Below are 15,090 nucleotides of genomic sequence, written 5' to 3'. Positions count from 1 at the left end.
ATTTGCTATAACTTCCTAGATAGCAATATCAGTGTCCACATCAGACCAAGTGGTGTCCCTTATTCCATTTAATTCTTCAAAGCATTTGTTCCACTTTGCATCTATCATAGCCTTAACCTCTATGGTTATCTTTCCCATCTCAACTTCAATTTTATACAACATAACAATTAAATCATAAAATTATACCACAACATTTGCCTCATAATTGTAGTATGCCAAAAATCTAGAATGATTTAGAATATTATCAAAAGAAGATGACCATTCCATCCAATCCTTAACTCCTCCATCATTATCCAAAATGATGGGCACAAAATTAGGTGTTCATGTGGCAATGGCTTTCATCTTATTCTAAATTAATTGCAATTTTCTAGCAAAGAAACCATTCAAATCTTTTACCTTGTTTATCATTTTTTTGACATTGATAATCATTACCTTTATCAGATCTTTCTTTTGTGTCAAGATGGGTACAATATTATCAAAAAATTGGGTGTAAGGACCCCATGTAGTAAATAGGGGAGACAATAGAGCAACTATCTCAGAACATTTATATTTAGTCCCTTGCAAAAGAAACAAGTTTTAATGCATTTATCTTGTGAGTTAGCAAGTTCTTAATGGTTCTATTTTCAATATCCTTGCTAGACTCCAATTATTCTTCATCAACAACCATTACTTGGCCTATGACTTCCTCTATTTTAGGTGCATATCCTTCTATTTGTATGCCCCTGTCTTGAATCTTTGTAGCAGATTTGGTAATATTTCTTAATGCTACTATCTCATTTTCTAACATAAGGTTTCTCTATTCCAAGACATAAGTCTTTTTCATTTACTCCTCATATTTCCTCCTAGTCTTGATATACATCTCATAGACTCTTTCTATCTACTCCTTTAGAACATCAATGCTATTCATTCCCAACAACGTTATTGAAATTTGCATTCCATAATTCTGACTGCTGGAAGTAGAGTGCACATTCCAAAATATGACATTCCCCTTAGGGGACTCTTTGATCTCTATAAGGGTGGGATTTTGATGCTTTGGAGATAAATTCCATATTTCCATGATTTGAGCATCAATGTTATATCCTAACCCTCTCAACTCCTCCAGCTGATTCTCATCTTCAAATGAGATTGTCTTTTTCTGCCTCCTAATCTGACCTGGTAGAAAGGAAGAATTGATATCCCATCCTAGGAATATAATCACTCTACTCATCTTGATTAGCTCCCTAACTTCTTCCATAGTGAGTGTTTCACTAAAAAGATCATACTCTTGTAGTTTCTATACTAATTCAACAACTGCCTCATCAGAGTCACTTGGTTTCATTTGTAGAGACAACTCACTTTGTTTCAACTTGAACAAGAAGCTTTTAAATTCTTCAATTTTGATGAAATTCTCATCACTTATAAACTCATTGGATTCAATGATGCTGTCATTAATCATTTGAGCCTATAGCTACAATTTTTTAGCTCTTTGGTCATCCTCAATGGCCTGAGCTATCAGATAGTTTCTCCTTACATTATCAAAATACTAGCCACACCTAGGTAAGATCTGTAAGGTTTTTTGTTGATCCTTTTGTGGAATTTCCACCATTTTCTACTTCTTGTTCCTTTGTTGAGCCCATTCTAAGCTTTCAAGTTTATCCTCTTCATCATCACTTACCTCTACAATAATGTCTTCATTAGAATATTCAAAATCAACCTTTCTTCTTATCTTTTCAAGAACTTGTGCTGAAATCTCATCAAAAACTTGCACACATATGTCTAGCCTTGACCAATATTCTTCTTCAAGATAGAATCCCTTAAAGGATGGATCTACCTTTCTCATCTCCTACTCAAAACATCTTTGTACTTGATCATTCTCTCTCTACATACATTCTCATCTAATCTTTCAGCAATGACATCCTCCTCTCATAGACTTTTTGTTGGAGGTAAAGTATATCCCCGAGCATGCTCTTTAAGGCATTCCTGACTTCATTGCAAGGTCATATGTTCTTGCTAGTCCAGCTGGCAATTTATTGCTCCTTAGGAATGCATTAGTTTCCTCTATAATATTCTTCCCTATATCAAAATCTCCTACCTTGGTACATCTACACAAAAATGTTCCCTTTTTGATAGCTTTACCTAGATACTCCATATCTAATGAGATTACTTGCCAAAAAATCTAAAAAAAATATAGCCTCTTTGAGACATATTTTGGCAATATGTGAGGTGGTTGGGGGCATCCATAAATTCTAATAACAATATATTTTTCAAATAGAAAAATGCTTCCCCAATCACGCCCCAATTATTTCCCAGCATCAAAACACATATTGGGCTTAACAACCTTCCTAACACTTCTAGGTATCCTTTCATTAACTAGTCCTATAATTTTCAATACAAGGTGCACAAAGTCATTCTAAAAAGAAATAACATTAGAGTATGGGTATAATTTTAACCATACCCTTTTCCATATTTACACAGGTATCCTTTCTCCCCATTTCTCTATGTATTCAAAGAAGCTTTCATAAAAGAAATCAACATTTTCGAAAAAGATCAAAATGCATGCTCAAAGAGTAGTGATGGAACCTGAAGTTCTCCAATTGTCTCTATTGTGCAACAATGATTTCATCATGGATCTTGTTGATGATGTAGGTTACATAATCATACCCAACATTTGTATTAGGGTCCTGGATATTTAGTGCCATGACATAATGTCCACCCACCACATTCATGGTTCCATATGAACCTAAGGTTTTGTTGAGACCAAAAATAGTGTTCTGCAGATACCTTTGAAATAATTTGAGAGGCATAAGGTTTTCTACCTCCTTTTTCTTTGGAATTTCCCCATTTTCCTTCCTAGACATAGGGATGTGCCTTTTCATTTCTCTACCCATACAAAAGCTTTTTCGACTCTTATAATTTTTCATTTAATTTTTCCATCTAAATAGGCAATGACATTGGACCTCCCAAATAGAATGCTTCTATAAATGTCTCCTTATCCAGAGCCAAAAACATGCTTCTATCTTTCTAATGGAAGGACTTGCTAATTGGATTGTAACATTTTATCAGTACCTTTAGTAGGTCATAATCCACAAAGACCCCTGTCATAATCAAATTGCCCAAATTCTTGGTCCAAGGGTTAGAAACTAGGACCTTCTCTATTCTATTCTTATAGAAGAACTAGAAAAACTCATTTTTGTTCCTATCAGGAACCTCTACATCTCTACAAAAAACATATGGGTCTCTAAAAGCATGGTTATTTGCAGACTGTGTGTTGGTTGATCTAGGTAGAATATGCATCTATTCTTCTACAAATGAACTAGAGCTCTTTATTTTTGAGGTAGATTCTTCAATTTGGGCATACATGCAATCAATTTTCCTTCTTTTTGTTTCATTTCTGCAAGATTATCTCAACAATTCTAGCTGATGTAAGCTGGAAATTCACTCAAATTCACTTTGGAACTCAAACTCTACTCTAAACTCTCAATCACTTACGCAACTGGTGACAAAATCTCTATTCTTCTTGGAATTTATCTATTTCTGCAAAGTGAGTGTGGCATTAATGACATTTAAAACCAACATGCTTTTTCCTTGTTGACCATTTGGGCATGTGAAACAATGATCTCTTCATTTTCACCTTCATCACTTCCTCACAACTATTCATCTTTGCATTTTACTAACCATTGCAAAATGGTGATGACCATCAAACTAACCATCTCGCATCTTAGTGGCCTTTTAACCCTTTACTTCATTAACTGTGGCAATCAAGAAAAACTACTACTTAACATCTCTTCGCATCATCGCTAGTTCAAAATTAAACTATGACTTAACCATTGTGAACTAGCAAAACTTGTAACGCCCTGCCAAGGGATCCAAAAGAATTAACCTAAATTTTTTACTAAGTTTTCTAAACATTTTTTTTTAAACAAGAAAGATAAATCATTCACATCAGACACATAGTAGCGGAAGCAATAATCATACAATCAACTATAGCATATAATAATAGGTTACATTCCTTAAGGATCACATGATGTTGAATTGCATTTAAATCTAATTAAAGCTAAGTCCATCAAATCACATCCATATGAAAGAATAATTATAAAGTCCAATGCCCTTTAAATAATATACATTTGTTCTGAATGCTTCTTGGTAAATTAATTCAGAATGCCCAATCATCCACTATACATGTCACAGGGTATGAAAGGCTAAAAGAATATACATATGTAGAAGTAGAAATAAAGATACATCATTCTCCTCTAATCCATGATACAAAGAAAAGTAAAATAAATGAAACCATCCACCATACATGATACATCCATCCATCATAAAAGATATAAACATCCAACATGAAATACAACTATCCATCATAAAACACAACTAACTAAGTGCGCGGTTCCTCCCAACCATCAATAGCATCATTAGACCATCGTGGGCCGTAGTCATCCCTCGCACGTAACATCCCAAGCAACTGATAAGATCGTCGGTACTATAGTAATAGGGATGTCACTACTAAATATACTAGAACATAAACATAAGGAAATCTAGCATACTAGAATAAAGCAAGGTGATCCTACAAGTAGACAACATTGCCTATCACATGCTAATCATCAATATAAGGAAATGTCTTAGTAAATAACATCATCTAAACATGATAAACCAACATCCCTGGAAGCTCCAACTACGGTGACTACAGACAGATCTTAATGGTAAGAGTAAAAAGCACTACCACTCAACCCTGTGGAACCTAAATGGCCCACTCCCACCGTGTTGAGGAGATAGTCTCAAGTCCCAATAGGATAACAAACATAAAAAATTCCTAGGCAAGAAATTCCTAATAGCCAAAACTACCTCAAAGGTAACACATGCTACTCAAGAAGATAAGATAATCCAAAAAGAAAGAACACTCAATCCAATACCAACACCACATAACCAAACATCATACATGAACCAAGTATAAATAGAATACCAAGATCATAAGATAAAGTCAACAAAAGATATTCACCTCAAGTCAAGAACCACATGTCAAAAGTACATCATCCATGAATCACCAATCATCATCAATGAAAGTAAATAACTACAATAAACACATCCAACAATAAGTACACCACCAAAGGTACACAAAATCTATAGAGGAGACTCAGGCTACATACTAAGGAGTGTCATCACATGGTCAACTACTTGAGTTACCCTGGACTGATCTCTCAATAGACCCCAGACCCTCAAGCATTGAGTTACCCTAGACTAGTTACTCTGAACCCCAAACCCTCAACGTGACACATGTGGAACTAGAAACCCCTCTTAAGAAGACGAGGCAACTAGTTATACTATCATCCTATTCCCATCCTTAGTCTATACAAGCACTCAAGGCATGGGTGTGGAGAATATCTCTAACTTATCAATTTAGTGTGTTTCCCCCCAAAATATTAATTACTAGATTATTACTTATTACATAACTTACAATAGGTTACCCAAGCATTGACCACTTTGGGTCTTGGACCTCTACTACAAGCCACTCCCAAAGACATGTACCTAGACAACCTCTCCTAAGAACATAAAACATAGTTGTGTCCCATACCACAACACCCATAATGATCAAACTCGGTTCCTTAACAGGCAACCTGAAAATAAGCTGGTTCTCTCACCTAAGTACACATAAATGCTCCACAAAGCAAACCTCATAAATATAATTTTCAATTTGGATCACAAGACACATCATGACATCCATCCACATAAATGGTATAAAAGAAATCCCACAAAGCCTTTGGTGTACAACCTAAATTGGTCAACATCTAATCAACCCCAAAACCCCAAACACAGACAACATATAGAAACAAGATGCAAGTACATGTTTTAGTTCTTTTTGAATCACATGGTTGGGTTAAAAGTAAGGATTCAGTTTACAATAAGGTTCTTAATTTTGTTTTAGGTAGATACAATTCATCATTTACCCCTACCATTAACCTATTCTTTTATTTAAATAATTACACAATCACCCCCAAAGCATAGATAGTACACAAAAATAGAATAGTCTTATAGTTGGGTTGAAAACACACAGTTGAGTTAAACATTAAGATTTCAGTTTTTCATCTTTTCCAAAGTATGTTTCAAGTGTATAAGAATTCTCAGTTTATTCTACCCAATAACCCATTCATTTATTCGACTCATATATATAAAGTTACCCTCGTGATAAAATTCAATCTCCTAAAGAATGATTCAAGGGTAATTATCTAAGTTATAGAAGTAACCATTATCGATTCTAAATAAAGTGATTACGATTTTATTAAAATCAATATTATTATTATTTTTAAAACAATAATTAGATTTAAAACTTCATTAGTTACATCCCATTATTAGGAAATTTTAATTAAATCAAATTTAATTAAATTAACTAATAATTAATAAAAAACTATATTGCATTCATTATTAATTCATTTAATAATTGTTGCCCCACTTTTCACCATCTACAAATTTTGCAAAGTGGAAAATGAACTAATGTCATGTTTTGTCAAGTCGGGTCAATAGGTCTTCCTCTTTAGATGCTGAGTTTCTCCATCGAGTTTTCATTTTTCCCCTTCTCTCGTGTCACATTTAGCCCGGGTGGGTATTTCTTGATTGTCGTGAGCCTTAAAGGGTAGTTTAGAACCATACTCGATAGGGATTCTCGAATTGTGCTACATCAATTGATTTTCTTGTAGCTCGTTTGATCTGGAAATAGAGAAATTGAATTGGTGGAAAAGCAGGTTCCGACTTCTTTGTAGCAAGGTTTTTGCACTCCAAAGGTGAATTTTCGCAAAGGCTGGCAAATGAGATTTGTAAGCTTTATTGAAGTCAAACGAATCGTGTTATGAAAAGATCATTCAAAAGATGTCATGATTTCACAACTAGGATCATTTTAAAGTCTGAAGAGTAACCAAAATAGTGATTGGCAGAAAATCAGAAAAGAGCTTCTCCGGGCCAGGTTTTGAAGTTAGAAATCAATTTTTCGAAGAGATGTATGTAAAAGAATTAGGACAGCCAATGGGCCCCATCTCTCACTTGTGAAGTCAGTTTTGTGTTTTCTAGAGGCTTAAAATAAAGTGAATGGGGCAGAAGAAGTAAAACAATGGGCATTGGTGGAAAACGAAGTTTCTTCTTCTCCATAGCGGGTTTTCGCACCCTGAAGTTGAAACTCTGTAGTGATCCATAAATGCTATCTGTAGGCTGAAAAAAAGAAAAGGTAAGCCATATTATGATCAAAACATTCAAAAATTATCATGTTTTCATAGCAGGAATTACTCAAAACCCATTAAGATGATCAGGATAAGCATTGTCGAAAAACTCAGAAGTAGCTTCTCCTCTGGCAAACTTTGGACCAAGAGGTAAATTTTTTGCAAAGGTCTAAATAGAAAGGAAATGTTGCTAGCGGGCCCCATTTTTTGCTCACGAAGCCTCTTTTATGTTTTTCGAACGGTTTTAGTAAAGTGCTTAGGGTAGAAAAGGTAAAAATGAAAGCTTAAGAGGAAAATCGAAAATCAGCTTCTTTGCCGCGAGTTTTCTACCATCGAAGGTCATTTTTCGCATTTGAAGGAAAATAATTCCTGCAAGCATGGTAAGTATGCGAATTGATTGCAGATTATTTTGGGCAAGTAAATAGAAGCAAATTAGTGAATTTATAAGGCTTTTGCAAGAAGAATTGAGTTAAGTGGATTTTGCCCTAGGAAGTTCTCCATTCTTGTTTTTTCGAAAGATGGATGAAATGGAAAGTAAACCAGTAATTAATGAGAGTTACCATTGAGCCAACGAAAACAATGAAAAGATAAAGATAAATCTGTTAGAACCTTTACATCCACCAATCCAACGGATTTACCCTTAATTTTGCTTGTGTGGCAGGATTTATGAAATTTAATGGGAAAATCTAGGGTTATTTTATAAAGAGAGAATAACAGATTTTCAAACTACTATTTTATTGTTATACTATTGTACTGGATAGTGCTTTCAAGTAATTTTCAAAGTTACAGAGTTTTCTTCTTGTATCATCTGTAATCATTTGAATTTTCGCTATCATACATCAAATAAAATGGCAACAAGATTCATGGGTTTTGATGGATTGGGTGGAATTAAGTCAGCATGGTCAACTATCACAGATACTTCACTCCATTTTTATGATATGCAAGATTTTCAAAGGAGATTAAGAGCAGAGCCAATTCATCCCATAACAAAAAAACTTCAAGGAAGCGGATTAGTAGAAGCAACTAGGTTTCCTGTAGCAGTATAAGCCCCAGAGTTAATTTTGGAATGCATCAATCATTACAACCTGGATACAAAGTAGATTCTATTGCCTAACCAAACAGTGTTGATTTCAATTGATCATCAAGCAGTAGTGAATTTCTTGCGAATTCCAGAACGAGAGGAGTTCTCTGATTTAACAATGAGTGGAGCCATGTCTGAGTTCTCTTTGAGGAAGATGGTATGGAGGAGGGAGATCATGCAGTCTTGGTTTCAAAAGCCAAGGGGAGCTAAGAGTAAAGTCCCTAAAACTATTTTCGGCACAGACCTCAAACCAGAAATTGTTGACATTTTGGTTCTGTTGCATCGACTCAAAGGTGAGGTAGAAGCTTTTAATTTTGTAGAGTAGTACTTATTTTTGGTGCAAGTTATTTTCTCAGACACACAGTATATTGACTGGGAATTTGAGGTCAGTGAGCATCTTTCTAGGGCTCTTAGTGCAGCCAATTTTTATAATTCATTTTATATGTCCTCTTTCTTGATATACATGTTGGCTTCTCTTCAATTGTGGCCGTGACTCCCTAAAATTGAGAATTTTTTTGATAATGTAATAAGTTATGAGTTTTATCCATGCTTGCAATTATAGAATAGTTATGTAGAATACATCCGGGTCAATGATGCATTCACCATGAGGATTTTCAGGGAGCTCCAAGGGTGTCTAGAGCGAAGATTTAGTCCAGAAGTGACGGTGACCATTGGTCAATTTGGCAGTTATTTCATTCAGTTCTCATCATTTTCTTATTTGTGTCTTGCAACATTTGATGGATTTCCACTGAAGCTGCCCAGGTATCTAGATGATATGATTGTGCTCATAGAGATAGTGAGGCAAGCAATACAAGTGAACGTGTTGAGTGCCAACTTGAGGAAGAAAGGGTATGAATTCCTTATAAAAGTTGGAGCATACAGTTGTGAAACCAGATTAGATGCAAAGAATATAGTCAAAGCATTTGAGAGTAAATACAAATTGGAAGAGTATGAAGCAGTAAGGCCCCTGTTTGATCCTAATGGATATGCCAGAGATGTGCTCCAAATTGGAAGCATAATCAAACATGTGACAACCATGGAGGATTATTGGGCAGATTGTAAAAATGAACTGGAGAGTCAAGATCGTGGCTTTGCCAGATTTACGACTAATCAGGTAAAGACATATGGTATAAATTTAGATGTGGAGGGATTGGAAGATGATGGTCAAAATATGTACAATAATACATATTTGACTAAGTTGAGAAATACTCCCATTAGTTCTGAACCATATGTTGACATAGAAGAAGACTTCAATGTCATGATGGAAAGAATTATCAAAAGGACAAGGAAGTGGGTTGAGTGGACAGCTAAGAAAAGTCGGAGCAAGAGCAAAACTACTCAAGCTTCTCTAGTTGCAGCTACTCCCGCTTCATCTCAAAGTGCCACACCTAGTGCTACTACTGCACCTGCTTAAGGCCCAGCTCAATTTGCAAGTGGAGGTGATCAACCCCTAGAGAAGAATGTTCTAATAGCCCCAACCTGTCAAGGTGGATCACTACCAGTCATTGGAGCTCAAGCTAAAGCTGAAAAAGAAACAGAAGAATAGAAAGATGGATCTCCTACTCCAGTCTCACCTCCATATGCCACTCTACCCCCATCTCCTCAAGCTTCTCAAACTCCATCTCCTCATGTTGCCCCTATATTATCCCCTCATCATAGCCCTACACCATCTACAAGTGCTCCTTTTCTAAAGCCCACTGGTCCTCCTATTCAAATAGTAGAGATCAGAGATGATAAAAGTAGTAGTAGCAAATCCACTGAGTTTGATGAAGTTGCAAAGAAAACTTAAGAAGAGGAGAAAGCTCCAGGTTCATCTAGGCTTCTTTCTTGAGATCCAAAGACCCCCTTTTCTACAACTACAACGACAACGACTCCAGTGAAGAAGAAAATGTTTAGCATTGAATCACTTGGAACAACCTCCAAAGTGATTAGTACAGAGTCTTGGCTCGAGGATACTTTAGAGAAGAAGAGGAAAAGAAAAGATGAAAGTTTTCTTTCAAAGGATGTTGTATCTCAAGTGATTCGCTCAGGATCTGCCATAGTAAAAGCTAAAAAGCAGAAGACCTTGTCAATATTGGGACAAGATCCAGAAATAGGGCACTTAACTATGGAGGTAGCAAAACCAAACAAGGAAGGGAGAATCAAAGATATGACGCCAGAGGACTTCACTCTGCATTCAATTGATCTTGGAGAGGCTAGACATGATACAAAAGTAGGCCTATGGAAGTTGAGTAATGAGGTGATAGAAGAGCAACTGGAGAACCTCAAGTTATCAAAGATTAGAATGAAAGCTAAAATAGAAGAGTAAAGAAGGTTCATCAGGCAATTAGTTGTTCCATTGGCAACTATTACTAGTGTGCCTACCACTGAAAATCCTTCAGCAGAAGAGGTACAAGCCTTCATATCATAGCTCCAGAAAGATAGGCATTTTGGTCAGATTGGAAAGGAATGGATCGAGAAACTCAATGTAGATGGAGTTTCCCTAATCGATCAAATTGGGAATATTATCCTCCGGCTAGAAACTGAAAAGGATAATATTACGTCTAATAGTAATACATTGGTTGGAGAAAGAACAAGATGCATAGAATGTATTTCTCTCCTGATGATGGTTATTCAGATGAAAGCAAAGGATGCAATTGAAGCAAAGATTCTCAAGAAGGGAAATGAACCTCTAAATGAATGGCTCCAAAGTATGCAGTTCAAGATGGAAATGATTCAAGAGGTTGAGAAAGGACTCAGAGAAACAGGGGACAAAGTGAAGAAGACCCAGGATAGAGCATTTGAGCTTATGTGAGGATTGCACACTGAGTCACAAACCAGTGGAAAAGGGAAATCCTTTATTAATTTAGAAGTGATGAAGAATAATTTTCTACATATTTAAGTAACCTATCCAGGACAGCTTCAAACAGTCAAAACAGGGTAACAGAACTGCAAACACTTGGTGGATGTGTGCACGTGGCTATTGAAGAAGTGGCAAGTCAACTGAGTGAAATAAAGGAATTAGCTCTAGAGCATTCAAGGTGGCTTTTGAGATTCACCAACATGCAAGTACCCAATCATGAAGAGATGATTCCCATCATGGTGGCTGTTAAAACATATAGGATGAAAATTGAAAAGGGGAAGAAGTCCAAGTGATTTAGATTACCCTCTTTTCATTTTCTGTTGTAATTTTTGAAATATTTGTTAATATTTTGATATGATAAATTGGCATTTTGCCATTTGTCATCGGGAGAAGATGAACCAATTAATATTCCCATTGTAACGGTCATCTCCCAAATCCTATATGTATGAAATTCAATGATTAATCAAAGGTCGGTGAAATTTTGGTGTGAAGTACTATTTGTTGCAGAGACAATTGAATGGCACTTTGTTTCAATCATTTTTCGTTCTAGTAGGTATTGTGATTAGTTAGTATTTCCTTTCTTTGTTACAGAAAACTACGAAAGAATAGAGTTTCATTTCTCCTATTTTTCGAAATGCGAATGAATGTAATAAGTATTGTTATAATTCATTTGACGAAAGGATTCTGTTAATTTTTCTTGATCTATCGGTCGTAGTCTAGATTTAAATTTTAATTTGTTCTAGTCTTATGCGAATAGATTTATGGATTCATAAGAGGTGCGGATACGTGAATTTGTTTCAGTATTTAGAAGTATTTCTTGCCTGAATTAAGTTCTAGTTAGGCTTAATTCAGTTTGCCTCTTCTCCTCTCGGGTTAAGAGCATACTCCACATTAGTCTTAGGAATAAAACATAATTCCTTGAACATCATTCACATAGGGAGCTGTACCTCAATTCAGAGGGAAACTAGATATTCTTAGAAACGGTTTCTCAACTATTGTGTAAAGTTGTTCTTCATTATAAGTTTGGGCACATAAAAAGAGGAAAAGAAGAAGAACAATCTGTTTACCAACAATAATTAAACATTAATATAAATTAATAATATTTTTTTAATTAATAATTAATAATAATATAAATTTAAAAATCATTAATAAATAATAATATAAAATTAGTAATTAAAATTTAATATAATTAAAAATTAAAAATTTAATATATTTAAAATTTAATAAAATTTGAATTATACTATAATAAACCACATCCCTCTATACAAATAAGCGGTTTGCTATATAACAGGCCCGCGGGCTGTCAAAGGTAGTCATGGTTTGCCATTGGCAGGGCCGCTATCTACTTAAGCAGTCGCATCCACTAATGAAAGATGGGTGGTGGGGGTGTGGTGACCCCACCCCCACATATATATATAATTTTAATTTAAAAAAAATTATATTTATTCTTTTACATATATTTAATTTTTGTAAAAATTATTTTAAACAATTTCCCCCTCCTAAGCACATTAAATTTTTTAAATATTTTTATTATTATAAATGATTGCAATTTTAAACTAATAGGAAAAGTAAGTTGAACCATTCAAATTTTCAATCTAGAATTTTCATTTCCAAAATCAAACCCTTTCCAAATTTAAATTTGTGAATTCCTATTTTATTCAAACCCAAATCCTGATTTAATTCTAATTTCTTTCAATTGTAGAACGAGGTTTTCTAAATAGTTTTTCAATTTGGATTTACAGATGAAATTGAATAGCAAAAGATTCAGAAGGAAGGGTGGCAAGATTCATGCAACAAAATTTGAGAAAACAATTTCCTACAAGCACAAAGTAGACAGAACATATTGAATTACATAATTCATTTAGTGGTCAAAACACAAGATCCTACTTGAGCCTGATGCTAATGTGCAACCACCCAAAAATTGTGAGAGAATTCGCTTCAATCTAAAAAATTCTCTCTAAAACTTTTTTAGAAATTCCCTTCCAAAATATGCTTCCAAAATTCACGTCAAATTCATCTCTCCAAAATTTGCGGTCCCCTGAAAATGAACCCCCAAAGTTGTGATAAAGAGTTCTCTCCTTAAATCAAGGCACTAATTGTGCGTTCACCTGGGAGAATTCTGTGTTCACCAGACTTGAACTCCAAATTAACTTTTATTTATCTTTCTCATGCACATTTATGAATTATTAAATTACTTTATTTAATTTTCACTTGACTCTATTTAAATTAAATTATTAACTTTTAATCTCATGCGCACTTAATCCAACTCTTATTAATTCACTTATTTTATCTTTTTTATTATTTTATTATATTTTAATCTCATGCACGCATCATGCGATCTAACAATTTTTAATAAATTAATATCTTTTTACTTCTTAATTTATTTTTGAAACTTAATTGATAAAATATTTATTAACTTAAATAATGATATTATTTAGCATTTATTTAAAAATGAACTCTAAATATATTATTATTAAATTAAATAAATATTATCACGTTTTAAGCTAAACTAATAACTTTTATCTTCAAATTTAATTCTTTTTATTTAATTAATTTCTCAATTAATTAAATATAGTTAAATATTAAAATATCATATTAATTTTCCATTAAATTAAATCATTAATTTAATCTTTTAATTAGACTTAATTAATAGAAAATACACCAAAGACTCATAAAGTAAAATACAAAAACCCATCAAAGAAAAACACATACAAAATCACACTAAAGGGTTATAATCACGAATTAACATCATTTGATGCATTCAGAGGGTACTCGACTCGGATACTTGTCCTAATTTTCAATTAGGACAAATGGCTTAAAGGTTTAGGATTTGGATTTAAGAATTTATCTCCCTTCTCTTACCATTGAGATAATGCGATAGGGTACGCTCATCCTAGCAATGATAGGCAATGATAGGAAGTGGTGCATCGTGTAGATCTTGACTAGCAAGTGACTACAACTCCCTTCCTTAACCACATTAGAAATGTCATACATAAAGAAAATATACACGCACACCATACACATGCAATATGGGGTAAGTATCCATAAGAAAACACATATGATAATCCATCTAGCTAAACATCATTAGTAACTAAAGCACTACAATAATCATGATGCGTACATGAAATATAGAGTACCAAGTAATCTCATCATATAATCAACTGAATGTAAAACAATATCTAAAAATTTGAAAGTAATGCTACTAAACATCAAGCATAAAACTGACCTAAAAAAAGTTTGGCAATGATAGTAGAAATGCGAATTAGGGGCAAGCACTAGAAAACTTTTCAAACTAACCCTTTTACAACTTCTTCGTAGTCTATGATTTAACATTCCTTTTACTTGCAATGTTGCACTGAACTGTTTTGATTAACTGCACCTTGTTTCATGACATTACAACCATAAAACGTAACTGCCACTGAAACTTTGCAATGTTGTGGTAACCACTTTAACTTTAACCTTTTCTTTGTTTCGCAATCTCACATCCCCAAATTTTAACCACAACTTTAACCCCACAAAGATGCTATGATCATGAGCATTTTGCTACTTCACCACTTTAACCAAAGGTTAGCCTTAACTCCTTGCAATGCCATGACTACTTAGACCTTAACTATCCTAATTGTTAGATTGTGGTGATTGGTCAGGGAAGTATTGTACATACTCCATAATTCCTCAACAGGGTTTGGGGCAGGGTAAAAATACTTGTATAAAAGGGCTTAGAGTTAGGGATTGTTTCAGTGTGTGTGATGCAAAAATTGCTTCTTGCTGTGGTATTGAGCTATAAGGGATTATAGATTGTAATCACTAGTTCATAATAATATTGGACTTTCTTTTTGGTGGACACAACCCAGAGATTGGGTGAACCATGTTAAATCTTGCTGTCTTGTGTTCAGTTCAGTGTGATCTTTTAATTTCTATAATTGTTTATAGTTGCATGTAATTATTATTTCTATTTGAGGCTTAATCCTAAAAAGTGGTATCAGAGT

The sequence above is a fragment of the Cupressus sempervirens genome, chromosome 11 (genome assembly GCF_028749045.1).
Source record: "Cupressus sempervirens isolate cs-2001-9-10 chromosome 11, ASM2874904v1, whole genome shotgun sequence".
NCBI classification, from domain to species: domain Eukaryota; kingdom Viridiplantae; phylum Streptophyta; class Pinopsida; order Cupressales; family Cupressaceae; genus Cupressus; species Cupressus sempervirens.
Note: the sequence above shows the minus strand (reverse complement) of the source record.